At 41.3% G+C, this 20,990-nt stretch overlaps 1 protein-coding gene across 3 annotated transcripts in view; it reads left to right on the top strand.

Annotated features, from left to right (window-relative positions):
- The window catches only part of dock3 (dedicator of cytokinesis 3), a 158,700-nt gene that overhangs the window by 8,878 nt on the left and 128,832 nt on the right, over positions 1-20,990 (top strand). The gene's annotated exons all lie outside the window — the stretch shown is intronic.

The raw sequence follows: 20,990 nt of genomic DNA, 5'->3' as shown, positions 1-20,990 counted from the left end.
TTAGTTAATCTTACAGCCATTTCTAAACCCTAGGGGACAGAGATGAAACGCCTTCTGTATTCAGCCCAGCTATTCAGGCCTTTAGGTGCTTATTGGTCCGTTTTCTTTCTCTTCCTCTGTCTGTCAACAGGAGAAACAACATGCTGGTAAAGGAACGACTACTACAGCCCAAAATAAACCATTGCTTTATATTTTCGATCTCAGTTATGTGGTTTATGTACCTTCTTGTAAAGTAGCCTATATGTTTCCTGCTGAGGGCAGGGTTGGATTTACCTTTCTTGCCCCCCTTGGCCTAATCAAATGCTCTCTCTTTCCCCTCCATCCCAAAGGGCAACTCTTTTCAGGCCCCAGTTCACCTTCTTTATTTGCGATACCAGCAATTCAATGTCGGGGTCTTAACAAATCATCTGTAAACTGTACCAATAGGAAAATGATGTTATCAAATCTGGTATTGGGACTCCCCTAACTAGCTGCTGTTCTAGGACCAGGCATTAGTAGCTACTTCGCAAATTGGGTCCTGACTGTAGGGCTCATTTATAAACAAGTGCAGTGTGAAAAGTGCTGTTTCTGAGGGAATTTGCCATGTGTTTACCCATAATGCAGCATTGTCCCCACAATTTCAGTGTAATTGCAGATGTGCGATTTGCAATCAACACAATTACCTGCAGCTCATTAAAATGAGTGTAATTGCACTTGCACTCAAAATGAGTCAGAGTGAAACTGATGTTTGCATGTTACCTACAGTGGGAACTACTGATGTGTGGGTCAGACTTTTTCCAACCCACGCCTTCTTTACCTGGGCCTGACCCGGGTTTGAGTTTGAGAATGATTGCTCACAGCTTGTTAAAATGCGGTCATTTGCACTTGTACATTTATATTATGCAGTTACACTAGAAAGGAAGGTGTCATTTCTGGCACCCCCGCACCCTGACCCGGCCCAGAAGAGAGAATTTAAAGGAGACATATCCTATAAAAATTAAGAATGCACCAGTGGATTATACTCCTCTAGATATAGAAGGATTGTGCTTAAAAAGTTGTGTTTCTGACTGATTTATTGAGAAATTCTACAAAAACCCCACTAGCCCCGCCCATCTGTTCCACTTCCTGCTGGCTGAATTGTCTGTATGTGCAGGGGAGCTGGCGGCCCTCCATACACTGCACTGTAGGATAGGAACCAATCAGCAGCTAGGCTGACCTGATAGGGAACTGAAGACTGTCTGTGCTTTTGTGACTGCAGGGCTGTGATTGGCTCTCCCCTGCCTACTGTGCTTCTGGCAGGGACCGTTAGGACACGCCCACCACTCATGTGAAACACAGACAGGGAACTGAGAGGATCTATAGGGAGCTCCAATAAAGGGGCCATTGTTACAGACAGGATTAATGTTTAGCCCAAAGGGAAACCAGAAACCAAAATTAGGGTTTTCCCATTTATCCAATATGTCTCCTTTAACCAGAAGGGACATTAACCAGAGCCTGCCCCTCCGCTTAGGTGATGTCAGAGATTGCATCAGAGGGAGGGGTAGGCTCCACAAAGGCTATACCACCAACGAAGGGGCCAATTTTTCAGCCCAGTTGAATTTGCCCTTCCTTCAACAGGTACTCTGTTGGGGGATTATGGGTACATACCTGTAAACCTGTTCTGGGCCAAGGAAACAAGGGACTGGGACTGTTTGGGGATGATATTATTAGTATCTCTGGGTTGCTGTACATATAGGCATGTTCAGCAGCCGTAAGACTACAACATCTTTTTCAGTTGCGTCTTCGGGGATTTAACTGCCCTTATACAGATATTATGGGGGAATACTTTGAGGAACTAAGCACCATAGGTATGCTATTCTGAAAGTATTTTATAGTTAGAATATGATTATTGCTGTCAGAGTCAGACACTACATTTGGCTTTGTTCAGTGTAAAAACCTCTCTGTGTGCGTTGGGAAATCCACTTCTGTCGCTCTGCAGGGACAATTGCTTTGATGGTGACTAAAGAAAATCAGGAATGCCTCCATCCTTATGATTGCAGAAGCTATGTTTGCTGAAATTTTACGTTTTGGATAGAAAAATGAGTAACGTCAGTTTAAGGGAACCAATTAGATATTTATAGACCGGTAAATGGTACCCATTGGTTGCTATGGGTTAGTAGAACTGGGGCACTTGTTATTACATGACCCCTTTAGTGTTCCTTGAAAATATAGCGTATTGCAACTCAGTTGTTTCTGGTGTGAAAAGTCCTATATTTATCTAAATTATTTCATTTTTTGGATATGCTGCACTGCATTGGTACAGCATATTTCTAGTGTGGCTGAAAAGCCCATTGCTATTGCTGCATCATATTCTCTTGAATGGGAAATGCCTCACTTGAGACTTTTCAAACTGAAAAGCCTGTTGCCTACTGACTATTCTCTTGAATATAAAACACCTAAAAGGACCTCGTAAGAGCACTGCCATGGCTACTGCCTATTCTTTTAAATGGAAAACACCTGACAGAACCTTACAAAAGCATCTTTGAACTGAAAAGTCTCATTGCCACCTGTTCTCTTTTATGGAAAAACATGATAGGACTTAACTAGGACATCTTAGGACTAAAAGCCCCTCTGTCATGGCTATATCCTATTGTCTTGAATGGGAAATACCTGATAGGACCCCAGTAAAACATCTTTGGACTGAAAAGCACCTTTGCCTTATTTTATACCCCCTTATTTTATAAACTACTGATTTATTGAAGTGGGCATATGCGATGGAATCCAACCACAATAGAAACGAGTTTTCTGCATAAAAGCTTAATGTGCTCCTGAAACTTTATTTACTGTACCTTCAAACACCAGACAGTGTCTCACCAGAGAATTTTCAGGTTGAAAAGTGCAACTGCCACTGCTGCTGCCCATAGTCTTGAATAGGAAACTACTGACACAACCTCACAAGAGCATCTTTGGGCTGAAAAACCTCACAGCCTTGTCTACTGCCTATACTCGTGAATGGAAAAGACCTGACAGGACCTTACTAGAGCATCTTCGAATTGAAAAGCCCCACTGCCACAGCGGCCACCTGTTCTCTTTAATAGGTGGCACCTAATAGGTCCTCACTGTAGCATCTTTGGACTGAAAAGCCCCTCTGCCACTGCTACTGCCTATTCTCTCGAATGGGAAACACCTGATAAGACCTTACAATGACATCTTTGGAATGAAAAGCGCCTCTAGTGAAAGAAAGGCAGAAGGGGCAGGTTCAGATGTATCTCAGTAACGTTGGTGGAGAATAAATACTTCCAAACGCCTTTTTCAGCAGCTCAGTTATAAGACAAGTAACATAACTATTTACTGTAAATGTGGCTTTCCCTTTAAAGCCGCTTCATATTCTCTTGGTGTGTTTACACTTTGAATAAAGTTTCCCTCATTGTCTGTTCCACTGAATAATCAGCCTCTTCAGACTTGCCAAAATGCAGAGGGCATTGTAGCTGAAAATAAATTCGTTTGCATTTCATCTGGAAAGTTAATGTTCACGGAGACAGAATCGCTTTTCTGCCTATAAATTGAAGACCCTTCCCTTACAAACACGCATAGCCCAGCAGATTTCGCCAAACAAATGCTACATCACTGCAATTTAAAAAAAAAAACGTTAAGTCTTTGTTATATTTTTCTTTTTCAATTTTCTTTCTTCTAATGTTGTCAGGGATTGGGGGTGAACTCACTTGTATTAAAATTAATGTCATTCAGACTTCATTGGTTTGATTTTATTATTTCCTTATATTCCAGGCATGTTGTATAATGAGTGCTACGGTGAAAAAATAGAAAGAACTGGGCTTATGGTTGCATTTGGAACAGCTATATAAAGCCCGACGCAGGGTCAGTCTGGCCTCCCAACTCCCATTGGGTCTTAAGGTCCCCATACACGTGAAGATTCGCCAAGCGAGCGGATCTTCACCCGATATCCCCACCTACAGGGCCCTGGGGCCAAACGATCGAATTATAATGAAGGGTATAGGCAAAGTCGGTTTGCTTGTCCACTTGTCCACTTTTACACCAGATTGGTTCAAATCTGCCTGTTCAGGTTTCAGCCTTCTGGACAAAAATGATCTCAGTCACAGCCCCATCTCAGTAGCATGGCTCTGTCCCATGGCCCACTCTTTTGTCAGGGTTTTACCAAGGTGATGAAAATAAAGTTGTCTTGTTACATTCCTGCTGTTTAAAGCTGGCCTGTTCTGCTAGGAAGTGGAAGGCAAAAAAATCCCACTCTCTCTTTTTTTATTTTTTTTTACACAATCCTCCTTTTCTTGGAGGCTTCTGCGAGTACTGTGCCTTTGGCAGCTATGTATTCATGAGGGGTTACAAAAAATGAAACATTTTTTCAAACTAAAAAAATCATACCTATTATTGGTTAACATGTGTATAACAATGGCAGCCCTTGAGAGAAATTAATTAAAGTTCAATCTTCTTGCTAAGGATAGCTGTGGAGCCTTGATGCTTACCACTGTATCCCCACACATCAAAATCGCATTTCTTCCTCACTGCTTATGCTGGGCTGCACTAGTATATGCTGCTGTCCGACTGTCCAGATGCACCACCAGGCCTGGACTATGATTGCAAATAGGCCCTGGCATTCCAAGTGCACAGAAGCCCAAACAGCCCCCCTCAGGCTCAATAAATAGTGAGTGTCTATGGCATCTTACAGCAGTCCCTCTGACATTTGCCAGAACCCCCAGATTGCCAGCCCGGGATTGTGACACATCATTCACGAAGCCTATGTCCATAGTGACTCCCCCTGAGCGAGCAGAGACAGGTGTTTGTGCTGTGCTAAATTGTTCTGAGTAGAGGGATGCCTGCACACAAATACATCAGCCTCCCTGGCTTTATCAGAGCTGTCAGCTTTCTAATGCAGGTCTCCTTGCAAAGATGCTTCCCACTTGAACTTTGTAGGATTACTTTTATACACCAGAGTTCCATTTTAATAGCCATGCCTTTTCACTCATCTTATTATTGTAATTGTTTTTTGCAGTGTTTCCCTGAAAGCTATTGCTGTTGTGGGTCTGCTGCATTTCTTATCAGTTGGTGTGCAGTCTGGCCGCTGCAGAAAGATCAGTTACTTTATAGCTGTGCATACATACACAGATCTGTTCATGGTGAGGTCACAAAATGAGGTGTAATTTGCTTGATTTAGCCACCCATGGTGGCCAATATTTAGCTAATCCTATCATTTGACCTCTGGGCCGTCAGTTGGATCATACTTTGGAGACCCAGAAGGAGAGGACCACAGCAGTGCAGCAATGTGGTCCTCTTCGTACAGGATTGTGCACCTGCACTATAGATTGGCTCACATATGGCCACATTAAAGGTCAGATTAATGTCCCTTCAGAGGTTGTAGTTTGTTGAGGGGTGTGCTTGTACCTAGGGGGATTGCTTTGCATCAATAAATATTACTTACCTCTTAGTTGGGATTAAATATAAACTACATTTTTAATACAGAGAAAAATAAATGTTTTTTTCAGTTTTACTTATTGAATTATAATGGAGTCTATGGGAGATGGCTTCGTGTAATTTGCGTAATTTATTGATAACGGGTTTCGGTATAATGGATCCCATACCTGTATAATTAAATTATTGACTCACTGGGTACTCCCACAGCATAAATCAAAAGTTCACTGGGTGTTAATTAATGCCAGTGGTCTATGGGTTCTTGTGCCTCCACAGTGGGTGCTATGGTCTAAACACAGAGAAAGCATGAGCCCTACAATATCCCTAGAGATTCCCTTAGGCTGAAGCTTTTGCACATCACTAAACTGTGGCCAAATTAGTAACTACATGAATGGGCTCTGCAGTCAAGTGCAGACCAGTTAACCTGAAGAACAGCACATGCAGCTACCCCCACAATGTAGCTCTGTGTGTATGATACATACAGCATGGCGGATTCTTAGAAATGATAACAATCAATGGAAGGGCCTTAGGGCCAAACAAATGAATTAGCCTGATATCGCCCACGTGTAGATGGGCATATTGAGAGAAGTTCTGCTCGATTTCTGACCTCGCCAAACAAGCGGATCTTACAGTGCATGGCCACCTTTAGATGTACATAGTAGTTATGTGTGGGTTGACCTGAAACCCCATTGGATACATGAGGTAGGCTGGGTAAAAATTTGGGGTTACCATTGCTGGGTAGTGTGGGGGGTGAGTGGGGTACAGAGCACAAGTATGGGTTGGGTGTGGGTCCTTGAGTGGTAACATTTCGTGGTTAAGGGTCAGGTGCGACATAAGGTTTTGCAGGTTAGGGTCAGGTGCAGGCTGAGTTTTCCCTGACCTGCACATCACTAGTAAGTAGTACTAAACATTATACAGTAGGTGTTATGTAGGCGTTTAGCTGAAATAACAAAGGATTGATAAGAATTGGATCTGGCCAAAGTCCATTACAGTTGGGGCCCACTAGGAGATCATCTGGTGCTCTGACAGGCCAGTCTAACCCTGCTCATATATGGTGACCCATGTCATGGCAGCTTTGTTCCACAGTCATGAAGGGTGGCCTGACACTAGAAGTCCCTAATATCCGGCTCCTTCCATTTCCAGCAGCATCAGCATGCTTCTTTTGTGTCTGCTGTGCAGGATCTGTATTGATTGGCTTGTGAATGAAGGAAGTGTATTTGATTTCTGTACAGATCAATGTGTTTCTCTGAGTGGCAGAAGAGGTTCCTTCATTTAGTGCCATTTATGAGCAAATGTCATACTATAGTATGTCAGCAAGCTGTCCAGGTCACTGTGGCACCACTGCAGAAATACTCCCATAGTATAATACTACAGGATGATGTGAATTTGAATAAACTCTGTGGAAAGAGCTGGGTAAACATGTCGGCGCTATATAATTAAAGGATAATAAATAAAATAAGGTAACAGTATAAACTAACCGCCTATAGCCAGCTGCATTTGGCTGTTTATTGAATAACAAACAGTAGCAATAGGGGATAAGAAAAACTCCACTCTGGGGCAAGAAAGCACAGTATTAGCTTTCCCACAGTTAGTAAAAATGAAATACCAGCCTCCTCCCTTTTTATATTCTTAAGGGGTATTAGTTTATGTCTCAATGTATGCTACTTTCCCTCTAGCTGGGTAAATGATGTGCTGTGGGTTAGAGTCCTGGTCAGGTACCCATAGTCAAGGGGTTGTGGATGGTTCATAGTAAGGGTAATAGACCAGTGTCTCAGTAGGCAAAGTAATGGTATTTTATAGTTACCTATAGGTCATGTTGATTATATTTAACTGACAGGGTGGCTTTTGTAAGTAATTGTTACTTAAACCTGTTTTGCCAACCTGACTGTCCCTTCTCAGCCTGTCAGTTATAGCTTATAATGCTAACAGCCCACTGCTGCACAAATATGGCAGCTACCTCATAAAGGAACATGAGGGATCTGATAGGGAATATAAAAGCATCAAGCAAATACTGTATATACTCGAGTATAAGCCTAGTTTTTAGGCACCCAAAATGTGCTGAAAAAGTCACCCTCGGCTTATACTCGAGTCGGGTGCCATGGGTCCCTCCAGACTAGCACCCTCTGTCCTTTGTGTGCAAATTAGGCCACCTGCAACCAGACCCTCCAGTGCCCTGGCCCACTCCCAGTCGCAATACTTATTCCCCCTTACGTGTCCTCCGGGACTGGGTCTGCTGCCAGTTTGCCAATGCACAATGAGCGTGGGGTAGTACTCATTTTGTTTTTGTTTACCCTCTTCTCCACTTACAGAGCTAGTTTACGGTTTTTCTTTTAAATAAATATTTTAAAATCATACCACTGATGCCTCAATTTATGTAATTTACTGTTTTTTATTATGATTATTGAAACTTAGCAGTAGGTGCTGCATTTCCCACCCTAGGCTTATACTCGAGTTAATAAGTTTTTCCAGTTTTCTTTGGTAAAATTAGGTACCTCGGCTTATATTCGGATCGGCTTATACTCGAGTATATACGGTACTTTTATGGCAAAATTATAAAGCTCATGTTAAGACAATGTTACGACAGATGTAAAAAAAAAAAAGGATTAATTGCTGGTGTCAGTTTCCATTTTAGTTATAGCCCAGAATTTTGCTCTTCCTTTCCTCATGTCTATGGCAAAAATGTGGGTTTTGGTGTGTTTGGGCTGTGGATAATATACTTGTACAACCAATGATGTTACATTTAAGAGAATCTCATTTTTGTAGGAAAAAACAGATAAGATTAAAGTGTTTCCAGTAAAAGGGAATCTCTGTCTAACATCACTCTTGTCACTGTCCGTGACTGCAGCCATCCAGTAGCACAGGGTCTGTCTCTTTCTCCCAGGGGAATAGAACCCTGTCCTGCTGTAATAGAGTGACCTAGTAGTGTGTAAACTGTATCCTAGAATATTTCTGATATAAAAACAGAATATCTACTGTTCCTTTGCTCCTACTCTCTGATTACACAGAAGGGGATTCCGGGGCATTAATTCTCCAGATGTCCTGCTCAGTAATTTGGTGGTGGTGCTGGGGGGGGGGGGGGGGGGGGGGGAAATGTTACAATCTGTTGCTAGAGATGATTTGGTGGTCTTCATCATAATAACCCCTCCACATATTTTATCTTCTGTATTGTGCTTTACTTGGTGGCCTGAGCTGATAAAAATTGAATAGTAAACATAAAAAATGTCTGGTTTTTAGTACTAGTCTAAGCTAAATATTTATGTGCGTGCCTGCTGTTACTGTATGTTCATATATGGATATATGCAGATGAGTGTGTATATACATAAATATATAAAATATTTGTATATAGTACCATATGTGTAGAGAGTTCCTTTCAGTCCATAGAGGGATCTGAAATGTTATCGCTGCCCGTTTAATAGTATTTCTTATGCTTTTACCTGCTTCCCCCCCCCCCCCCAACGTTTATTTAGTAATGAATAACTACCTCTCATACCACTCTGCAAATGCAAAGGAGTCCTGTAATCCACAGTAAACAAGAGATCAATAGCCCTGTGTATATATGCCATCATATAAATTAGAGATTTATATCCCTCTCTATAAACCAGTGATCTATATCCTTCCCTATAAACCTGAGATCTGTATCCCTCTATATAAACCAGAGATCTATATCCCTCTATATAAATCTGTATTCTTCAATATAAACCTGAGATCTGTATATCTCTATATAAACCAGAGATCTATATCCCTCTATATAAATCTGTATTCTTCAATATAAACCTGAGATCTGTATATCTCTATATAAACCTGAGATCTGTATCCCTCTAAAGCAGTGCTGTCCAACTGGCGGCCCGCGGGCCGCATGCGGCCCGCGACCCCCCTCTGTGTGGCCCCCCAACCTGTCTGGCTGCTTTGATGGCTTACTCTTGTGTAAGCTTTAAATGGTATCAGTACTGAGATTAACTGCCCCCCCTGCATGGTTCTCACCTCAGATTCAGGCTGTAATCAGGCTGTATTGTTTAAATATGTAATCCCCTGTACTGTTCACACCTTTTAATCTCTGCATTGTTCACCCCCTGCAGTGTTCACACCTCAGGCTCAGGCTGTAATCACCCACATTGTTCCCCTGTTCACACCTCAGGAGCAGTAGAAACCCACAAATAATCCCTGCATACTACAAAAAGAACATATACTGAGGTGGTACTGCAATTAAAAAGTTTTTTAATATATAGTTATTGTGCAGACAGTAGGAGCAGTGCCAGCATTGTGTCACTGTAGGCTGCCTGTGTGTGCCATACACACAGGCATCATAGGGCAAGCAGAGTATGGCACACACAGGCAGGGAAGGGAAGGCAGAGTATGGCACACACAGGCAGAGTATGGCACACACAGGCCAAGTATGGTACAAACCAGCCAAGAATGGCAAACACAGTGAAAGTATGGCACACACAGGCAGGGTAGGGAAGGCAGAGTATGGCACACACAGGCAGGGTAGGGCAGGCAGAGTATGTCACACACTGGCCAAGTATGGCACAAACCAGCCAAGTATGGCACACAGGCAGGGTAGGGAAGGCAGAGTATGGCACACACAGGCAGGGTAGGGAAGGCAGAGTATGGCACACACAGGCAGGGTAGGGCAGGCAGGGTAGGGCAGGCAGAGGATGGCAGGTTTTTGCTGTACTACAACCATTAATATGGGTATGGTCATGTGATAACATGGGTGTGGTTTCAAGTGGGTGCGGTTTCAAAAAGGGGAGTGGTCAAAACTGGCTTCCATTATCGGCCCTCCACCACGTAGGTCGGAAAAATTCCGGCCCTCAGTACAACAGAAGTTGGACAGCACTGCTCTAAAGAAATCTAAGATCAGTATCCCTTTATAGAAACCTTCGATCTGTATTGCATTATATAAACTTGACATCTATATCCTTCTATATAAACCTGAGATCTGTATCCTTCTACATAAACCTAAGATCTGTATCCTTCTAATTAAATCTAAGATCTGTATCACTTTATATAAACCTGAGATCTGTGTCCCTCTATATAAAGCTAAGATCTGAGTCCCTCTGTATACACCAGAGATCTGTTTATACCTCTGTATACACCAGCATCTCATATTAATTTGTACAAACCAAAGATCAGTATCCACAGAAGAACACAGTGGTCTAAAAGAATAAGCGTGTGATATTATTGTATAAACAGGAGATCAATGAGAGATGGACATCCCTCAGTGTTATCCATTGATAGATATCTCTGTGTATTCAGCAATGATGGATATCATGAGCATGAACCAGAGATAATTATCCTGATGTGCAGGCTGTAACATTACCAGGGTATAATTTAGATACAGATATCTAGTTGTAGGCAGTGAAGTGGGGTCCATTTACTAAAAGTGAATACATTTTCACTAATGCAATAACAGCAGCCACTCAGAGACTTTGGCACCACTGTTCTTTTAGGCTTTGCTTAAATGAATATTTCCTCACAATGAAAGTCACTGATCATAAGGCTGAGATTTAGCTCTTGGGATTTGGGGTCTTTGTGATTAGGGGATGTATAAGTATGAAGATTAAAATGAACATAAGCCAGCAGTAAAGGCCAGGAGAGAAATTACATGTCCCTAACGTTCTCTGCAGAAGCACAAGGACCCGGCAGGGGCTCCAGGCTGCACACGTAGAACTAGAATATTGATTAACGGATATCTGATCTTTTAACAGGAAACATTTCTTTGACTGGCTGTGAATGGGGGAGGTGCAAATGAGGTGACTAAATGTCCTTTGCGTCGAACAGACCCCCCCACTTATCGTTAGATGCCATCACTATCTCTTTATTTACACTGATTATTAATGGTATCAGCACATCAGAATAGTGGGACTGCAAGTCATGCCCTTGTACATACACAGGAGCTGAGGCAGGGACAGCAAACCTGTGGCTCAGACACAAATACAGCACAAGGACCACAAGTCTGCACCTTTAGGCAAAGCTCTTGCTCTGATGTGGGGTTATAAAAAATGTGATATTATTTACACTGGGAAGTTACTTGCAGCCTTTGTTACGTGGCTGTGATGGAACAACAACTACCAGTATTCCTCTGCATTAAGTTCTGGAGTAGTTGCATGGCCAGGACAAGAAGGAACACAGAGAGACATGCATCCTACAGAGACTGCAGCACTTATCAAACAAAGGGATCTCTCATTAAAATATTATGCATTCTCATCTGGCAGCCTATAGCAGTGGGTACCACTTTTCTTATATACTTGGTAAACATTTACTGGCAGTAAAGATCATTGATCATGAAACTAAGATTTAGTTCTTGGCATCTGGGCCATTAGGAGCCTTAAAACAGCAAATAAGCTTTCACGCCAAAATGTTTCCTGACTGACCTGCAGCCTAACCCCGACATTAATCCAATGCTCTGGGGCCCATATTAGGAACCTAAATGATGGCTACTTTTGAAACCCATTCCCCAATAAGTGATAGCGTATAGATGACTCCTTGACACTTTTTGTGGTGCATGGTGGTTTGGCCCTGGGGCAAAAGGATCAAATTAGCTTGATATCACCCACTTAAGTTGGTCATATCTTAAGAAGATCTCCTCATTTGGGGACCTCACCAAATAAACAGACCTTACCGTGTATGGCTACCTTAAGTTAAATGGGGATACATAAAGACTAGTGATCTGTTTAGTGTCTGTTTTGGCTCGCCAAAAATTTACGAAACCTGAGAAAAAAAAATGAAAAATGGTAAAATTTAGTTGAAATTTCTGCAAATGCATTGAATTAAATGGGCATTTTTTTTCAATATTTTCAATGAATATTTTTTCTTGAGTTTTTCACACGAAAAAACACAATTTTATTCCGGCTAAACAAAACACATTTCACTGCAAATCTTTGCACATCCATAATCTAGATGGATAACTTTTTATAACACCCTTAATTTCTCCTTTAAACGTGTTTTTTGAGCCTGGTTAAGCATGGGCTCTAAATATATTATGAATATTGATTTTCGTACCATGTTTTTGGTGGTTTGAGATCAGGTTCCTAAAACATGAATTCAAGTAACAAGAAATAGAAACAAAATTATCCATCAGAGGTTTATCCTGGGGACAGGCGTCTGTATATGAAATGTAAAAATAACCCTCACGCTAGTGTGTTAGAACTTATTGTTGCTCAGCTGAGCAAGGGATTCTGGGTGCTCTGCGTTGAGACAAACTGCAGCTGTCTCTGCATCAGCTTGGTGCCTCTACCTGATAGGATGTACCTAATTAGGCCAGTAAATCCCCACAGAAAATCAAATATTAATGAAATAATGAAATAGAAAGATGCAGGCATGAATCCAAACCCTTCTTATCTGCATAAACAAATCAACCCGATAACCAACATATTAGGGAAAATAACACAACTGCTAGTTTTTTAACTAGTAGACTATTAAGTCACAATCAGAAGATGAAAGTTGTAGTTCAGCAGAAGCTGTAGGGGCCACAATTTTCCCATTTATACAATAAATACAAGCAATTATTAAAGGCTTTTATGCCAAATAGCCTTTTGGGCTGACATTGATATTCTTTGGTTATTCTTAGTTTAAATATGCTGTATAATAAAGGGGCAGTATAAAGGCCAGCAAAATCCAGTGGCCCCCTTGTGGCTTTTTCCGACAGCCTGGGTTTGTTTTCTATACTGATTGACGGGCAGGAGACATGGGCATGGGGGGCACAAAACAGAAAGAAAAGAGTTTAGGAGACAGGGGTTGCTATGTAGAATCTACATTATACTTAACCTTCATTTATAGGTGAACAACACCTCTATATTCATAGGTCACTTCTTATTTCTCCCCTGTAGGGCACCCAGTTTCAAAAGGGAATGTTAAATTAATAGAAAGTGATCATTTTAGTTACTTTTGTTAAATTCTCCCACTTTCTTTGCAAGTGCCAACACAGAGGTGGGATAGCCAAGCAAACATGTACATGAGAAGATGTTGTGCGTTGCCTTTCTCAGCAGTTCTACAACTTCTTCTAAGGACAGCACTATCACGCCTTAGCCTACTCCATATCCTCACTCATCCTTATATTATTATCTTAGCAACCAATAGGATTACACCAGCTTGTCTTCCCCTGTGTATCCTAGCAACCATTCAGAGCCCTAATAGCAATGTATGGAAATAGACTCATGTACTTATGTATTGTAGACAACAAGTTTTAGTCCATAGAGCTGTAAAGAGAATGTACGTTGGTAAGAAGAAGCTGAAGGGAGTGGCCCGGGAGCAGAAAGCATGGGAAGAAATGCCCAGCTAAATATATATATGATACTGTTGGTTGCTTTTTTAGATTTGGAATGGGTTTTCACTAGATCACAATTTAAAGCAAGTCTACAGACATATAGAAGTGTGCTTGAGACAGATACACTGAAATCAGCTGGATATTTGGGAAAATTAGTTCACCCAGCATGTAGCCTTCAGCTTTATGGGGGATGTTGTAGGTGCCAGAGTTTAAGGAATGTTATGGACTGCTTGTTCCTGTCTTCAGACCCTTCAGCCTTTTTTATAACATAATGCAAGTAACATCTCCCTGCCTGAGGATACTAATGTTGACCCTACCAAGCCAGTATTAGTTTACATCATTCATATTTACCTCTACCCTTGTGGAACTTGCAATCTAAGGTCCTTATAACTGTCACACAGTAATGTTTTATACAGTTCTGTACATATGAGTGTGGGAGGAAATAAGTGTTTTATGAGTTATTACGTATGGTGTAGAACCTCCCTCCCACCCCAAACATAAACCCTTGGTTTGATATGGTACCCTGCCCTAACAGACCCTTTTTTCATCAGGCAGTCTCTATGGGAAAAAGATATGGGTCCAGGGAAGAGTACATAGATAAGACAGGAATGGGCCATCCTTTGGTACTTTAAAACAACCCCTCAGCAAAGATTGAGCATATTAAAGGTATGCCCTGCCCAGCCCGATAGTTCTTCCCAAATAGATTTAACAGAAAACTTACAGAGCCCATGGTGGAACCTAAGGTTCTTTCTGTATGTACAACATATGTATTTTCAGTAAGACTAGGGGAGGCTTAGCGCTCCCCCCAAACCTGCTTTCTACACTCACTCCCTTTCTACACTGCTTTGGAACCTATAACATCTAGAAATCTTCTTGCATTCCTGCAAGCCCCGGTTTGTAAACTTTACCTAAGATCCTCACCAACTCCCACTCCCACAGGTACTATACTGTATCATCCCACTCCCACAGGTACTATACTGTATCATCCCACTCCCACAGGTACTATACTGTATTATCCTCCCACTCCCACAGGTACTATACTGTATTATCCTCCCACTCCCACAGGTACTATACTGTATTATCCTCCCACTCCCACAGGTACTATACTATATTATCCCACTCCCACAGGTACTATACTGTATCATCCCACTCCCACAGGTACTATACTGTATCATCCCACTCCCACAGGTACTATACTGTATCATCCCACTCCCACAGGTACTATACTGTATTATCCTCCCACTCCCACAGGTACTATACTGTATTATCCTCCCACTCCCACAGGTACTATACTGTATTATCCTCCCACTCCCACAGGTACTATACTGTATTATCCTCCCACTCCCACAGGTACTATACTATATTATCCTCCCACTCCCACAGGTACTATACTGTATTATCCTCCCACTCCCACAGGTACTATACTGTATTATCCTCCCACTCCCACAGGTACTATACTGTATTATCCTCCCACTCCCACAGGTACTATACTGTATCATCCCACTCCCACAGGTACTATACTGTATTATCCTCCCACTCCCACAGGTACTATACTGTATTATCCTCCCACTCCCACAGGTACTATACTGTATTATCCTCCCACTCCCACAGGTACTATACTGTATCATCCTCCCACTCCCACAGGTACTATACTGTATCATCCCACTCCCACAGGTACTATACTGTATCATCCCACTCCCACAGGTACTATACTGCATCATCCCACTCCCACAGGTACTATACTGTATCATCCCACTCCCACAGGTACTATACTGCATCATCCCACTCCCACAGGTACTATACTGTATCATCCTACTCCCACAGGTACTATACTGTATCATCCCACCCCCACAGGTACTATACTGTATCATCCCACTCCCACAGGTACTATACTGTATCATCCCACTCCCACAGGTACTATACTGCATCATCCCACTCCCACAGGTACTATACTGTATCATCCTACTCCCACAGGTACTTTACTGCATCATCCCACTCCCACAGGTACTATACTGTATATGTTCTAAAGGCTGAATCACTAGCTGAAAGTTGGCACGTGATTTCAGATCAAAGACATTTATGCACTAGCAGTACCTTATGGAAACATACACCATATGTACATATATTTGAGGAGTTTGTTTTCTAATTTAATCAGTATTTCCTTATAGTTGGTGCATGTCAGCAAATGCTGTTTGATCTTGATGTTTCAGTATATTTTTGACCTCTAGTACCTGACCCAAATGAAAAGAGCTGATTCATAATCCCTGCTGAGTGCAGCATGGTTTTCTTGCTCTCAGAAATGATGGTGATGTTGATAGGATAGAAGCAGGTAATGGTTCTTAGATACCCACGGCCAGGGTCTCAGTTGCAGCTGCTGAGTAAATATATCATGCTGTGCCCAGGGCAGATAAGGATCCATAGATGACAGAAATAACTAAAGGACTGTTTGTCCCTTTTAGAGTACATAAAAAGGCACAACTCTTATATTGTCAGCCAAAGATTTATATAAAACAAGGCTAAAGGGAAAAAATATTTATTAAATGGTTTCAGTCACTCATCTAACTCATTTTTCTAAAGCTCCACATGGTAATTGAAATAAGCGCAAGCTGCACGGTTTCCAGACAAATTCATTTCCAGTGCTTGGAACTAAAGCTGCCCATATACACCTGCATGAACACAATGTGGCTGATCCTGAACCAAAAATCCAGTTGATATAAGTGGCTTTAAATGGTTCATGCATGGGCCACTAGTCAGAATTGGCAACTAATACCATGTAGTGCAATGCAATGATATTGGATTACTTCCAAAACGGATTCCTCATGAGTCCAAAAACATTGGCCCATAGCGAGCTAAATTCTGTCTTTACTACTGACCAGATAATAAGCTTGGATATGTTGATCTGGGTGTATCTGTGAATGGCGTGACTTAGGATATCCCATTTTTTCTATATAGGAATGTTTTTAGTTATTTTCATAATATCAATATTTGTCATTCTGGGCATTATTTTACCAATAAATCCATAGCCACATACAGTACATAAAATATCATACAAAACAATTGAATGGATATTTCTGTATTGTCTATACTCACTCTGCACAATACAGTGCATGAATACATTTTCTCATATACAATATATTCATATGTTATTGTATATTACTGTGTGTTACCTGTTGTGTAAATATATAGGACATCCCATCCTACAGAAACACATACTCATGTTGTTTTGGGTCAGCTTGTATGTGATTTAGTAAGGTTGCACAATGTAGCACTGGTTTTCAATGGTCTCTGATAATCTGGAATAGAAGGGAATAACTTGGTTTCTGTTCTTTCTCCCCAGCAGTAAATGAGGTAAATGTGTTTTATATAACCATGTTTATTACTGCTCCCTGCATTTATTTGAGCCAAAAAAAGGCAGAATATATTTATTTTCTCCACAACAGATGTGTTTCTTTCAGACTCTTCCACTTTAAAGTTTTGCAGCCAGCGTGCTTACCCAGAATTCTCCGATTTCAGCAGGGACACAAAATTGCCTTGAAGTGGCTCTTGATGTTGTTGTGTCTTCCTGAGGACTGAAGCTATTACCCTGTCTCTGCCTGAGCGCAGCCTCTTATTGGTTCATATGCAAAAGGCCTGCGCCCCTGCTTGCTCTGCTGCTCAGCCATGAAGAACTGTGGTGCCTAAGCAGTAACTTTCCACTCGCCTTATGTTTATGGGGGATGCTCGTTCTGCATCCCTCCTTTCAACCGAGATTTCCAGCATCTGTTAAAGGGGGGATGCTGGGAGTTGTAGTATTACCAGAGGGTTACAGATTATATGCAAAGTAATAACTGCTAAAATGGGCTCTAGCAACATCAAATAATAGGGCAAGATGAAAGGTAATGTGGCCGTATTACCCATATGAACAAGTTATATTCTGAGATACTCCTTTGCTATTTTATATGGATGAATGAAAAAAGATCAAAGATGTGTGCCCCCAGGGCAAAGGATGAAAGACTTGTATCTGGAGACTGACGCACTGGAAATATATTTAGACTCTAAATTAATAAAAGTTATTGCACGTAAGGAAAAATGAAAGAGTTCTACAGTTTGCTTTGCTTTCCCATACTTCTCCATATCGAGGGTGACACTTGTAAAGCATAATAGCCCTTTATAGTAATTAGGTTACTGCATTTTTTTTATATAACTTGCTAAGCTTTGGCCTTCCCCCCCACGGTATGGCTCGCCCCAACCCCACCATAGCTTTCATAGGCCTGCTTTTCATATTTCACAGTGAGTAAACAATAGACTGTAAGCTTCTAGGGGCATGGACCTCATCCAAGGTTTAGCTCTTTTAAGCATTGGTTTATATATTGTTATGGTATAAATTAATATACCTATACCCCTGTTTGTGTTCACACCTTGTAAAGCACTGCGCACAATTGTGGTGGTATATATATAAATCAATACAATACAATGCAGTGCATAGTTGCTAAAAAGCATTGCTGAGTTTTTTTTTGCAACTGGAAGACACGTTAGTTTGAGAAAGCACATTAATAGACCATTTATATCTAATAGCTACAATGTTAAGAGCTAATTGTAAAAAAGAATTAACTACCCTCGCTAAAATGTAAGTGCATGTTTATAGATATGGCAGGTACCCTTTATGGATTAGCTCGTTTGGGGAGTTCCATCCCCAAATGTGTGTAGGTATATCTTTATTGAAATAGTTCTTACATTTTGGGATAGTTACAGCATCTGACGCAGGTCCTTGCAGAAGGTTTTAGTTTCCCATTAAAGTGGCCCTAGTTAATCAGAAGTATTTTGGTACTGTACTATCCACATCCAGAATGTGCTGACCTGCTGCCTTCCTGTAGGCTGAACTCTCCACTGCTCAGTCATGGGTTCTTAATGATCTGTTTCATAATCATATTCAGCCTGTGTGAGACCTGTAAGGCTCTAGTCTTTCCCACACATATGAAATATAGAGGTAAGTTACGGAGTAGCATTGGGCTTGCCCTACATGTGAGTAACATTCAGGCTTCTGGCAGCTTCATTCTTGAGTCCATAGGGATAGCAGTATAGTTTCACCCAACTTCTGAAAGAGCCAGAATCTCCTCCTTAGGGAGACTTCTGTATTGCCAGTAGTCATTTCGCTTATCACCAGTTGCCCTTTTATTTTCTTAAATCAGTGGAATTTAAGGCCCAGACCTCCCTTTTACAGGAGCTGTAGTTCCATGTTAAGAACTGAGTGTCCATTTGTGGAACTAATCTTTACCTCTGAAGAACAGAAATCATTGACCTCTAAAATATTTCAACATATTCCTGTCAGTGTTTGGGGATACCATATGCATTTCCATGGAAACAGCCCAATTTACTATACCTTAACTGAAACTAAACGGAATACTTTGTATTAAGGACAAACACTATTTATATCTCTTCCTAGCTACAGAGATGCCTATTAACTACTGATTGACCAACGCAAATGGGAACTTTTATGCAGCTCAGTAATTAACATAAATGCATAGTAATTATGCTGCTGGTTAATGAGTTGCTTGCTAGGTTATTACTGGAAGATGAGAAGCTACAGATTAATCAGGTCCCATTCATCCTCCACAGACAGATTAATAAAGTGTTTGTGAAGAGAAGGGGGCTCGTAAGAACATCCTTCACTTGTGTTGTCACGTGTGCTGCGGAAGAGATGGAATAAGGGAAAATGCATAGGAAATGATTATCAAAAGCTGTCACAGCGGTTATGTTGAGAGGCTATTAAAGCTATAGAAGTGGAATAGAGAGAAGATTATGTAACTGTGAAAGGTGTTCTTTTGAGAGAGAGTGTATAGAAATGGCGAAAGGAGGTGAACGGAAGAAAGATGAGATGACATATGGGAGGTAATCATCCAGTCCATTGTATGCTTTAGAGCAAAATGATGAATATCAGAAAATGGCTCAATGCCATCCTTGGCCATATGCAGATTTAAAGCAGATCAGTCAGTTGGTTATAGAACAACAAATTCCAAAATACCTTGCATGTCCCACTATGAACAGCCTGACACTGAAGGCCCACAGATTGGGAACATTATATGAAGGAACAGTTAGTTCAAAATTCTTTAAAGTTTTTGGTCTCAGCCCTTTTTTTGCCCCCGCCTTACACTACCTTTGGCCTCACAGTTTAGGAGGCAGTAACAATTCATTATATACCAGTAGAACCATATATCAACAACTTCCAATCTACTTCCTATCTTGGTACATATGGCATTTGTTCAGTATCTTCATGTGTGAAGCAGCACAAGGCATACAAAATAGAAAGGGTATAACAGTATAGTAGACAGCGTATAGAGCTGAATTTCTTTTATAGTATCATCTGAGGAGATTATTATACAATGAGTGTGTTCTACTTTTCATGTAAAGGCTTTGAATGACAATGAAAGGTTGATATAAATTAAAAGTAAGTCTAAAGGCATTCTTTTTAAGTACTTACTGCATATCTAAATTCCCAGATCCCTGCTTGCTTCTCTGAGATATGGTGCTGGCAGCCTACAGCAGTGTGAAGCCTACAGTGACATCTCTGAAATCTCTCTCCCCTTCCTGAAGGTGCCAGTGGCAGCCTTCCTATTCTCTGAGCATGTGTGTAACTTGATCCTGTCTCCTGTTCTGAGCTACACATGCCCACCAGCCAATCAGAAGCGGATCTGGCAGAGGGGAGGGGGGGAGGGAATGAAACACATGTGCAGTATGAAGCAAGGAGGGAAAGGAAGGGAAAATACCTTTTTAGAGATGGCTGCCTGTTCTAGAAAATGTGAAGTAAGTGTGACTGAGTAAATATTTGATTAGGTGAGCCAAAAGTGTGGCGTTTTTACTAAACAATAGGAGGACTATTGGGCAGTATGCTTTTTAAATTTTGACTTGCATTCTCCTTTAAGATAACTCCAGAAATCATCCCTGAAATGTGGCTGGGCATGGCTGGAGAAATAGGGGACTGTTTCCCATCTGCATGAGCAAGAAAGACCTTTAAGGGTTGAGTGCCCAGGCCTAATACCCAGAATAGCTCTCTCATTCAGGGAAAACTAGATGATGTCCATGAGGGGTTTGGAAGCCATAATGCTCTAGTTATCTGTTACGCATCTACTGAATCTCTGCAAAATACCACTTTTACTTGTTCCTTGAGAAAAAAATAAATTAACTCAAATAATTTCGCAAACACTGGGCCATAGTGCCCTTATTTTTGACAAAGAGCACTTTTAGAGACATTTTGGAGTTGAGAGACATTAATATTTTCTAAAAGTGAAACATTTTGTTCTGAGTCAGTCACTTTTCAAGGCTGCAGGATTGGCTTATAGTGTATTAT

This window comes from Xenopus tropicalis, chromosome 4 (genome assembly GCF_000004195.4).
Source record: "Xenopus tropicalis strain Nigerian chromosome 4, UCB_Xtro_10.0, whole genome shotgun sequence".
Classification (NCBI taxonomy): Eukaryota; Metazoa; Chordata; class Amphibia; order Anura; family Pipidae; genus Xenopus; species Xenopus tropicalis.
This window is presented reverse-complemented; position numbering and strand designations above follow the sequence as displayed.